This window comes from Plasmodium gallinaceum, assembly GCF_900005855.1.
Source record: "Plasmodium gallinaceum strain 8A genome assembly, contig: PGAL8A_v1_108, whole genome shotgun sequence".
Classification (NCBI taxonomy): Eukaryota; Apicomplexa; class Aconoidasida; order Haemosporida; family Plasmodiidae; genus Plasmodium; species Plasmodium gallinaceum.
In genome coordinates, this window is record NW_021628228.1 from 993,335 (window position 1) to 993,561 (window position 227).

The window sequence follows — 227 nt, forward strand, 5'->3', positions numbered from 1 at the left end:
TTGCAACATTTTAAATTTTTTTTAAATTATTATAATTCCCTTTTACATATTTTTAAAATAATTTTGTTCATTATAAACAATGATATCTTCAATATTATAATAAAAAAAAAAANTTTTACATATTTTTAAAATAATTTTGTTCATTATAAACAATGATATCTTCAATATTATAATAAAAAAAAAAAAAAAAAAAAAAGTAAAAAATAAAAAATAACTACATAAAAATA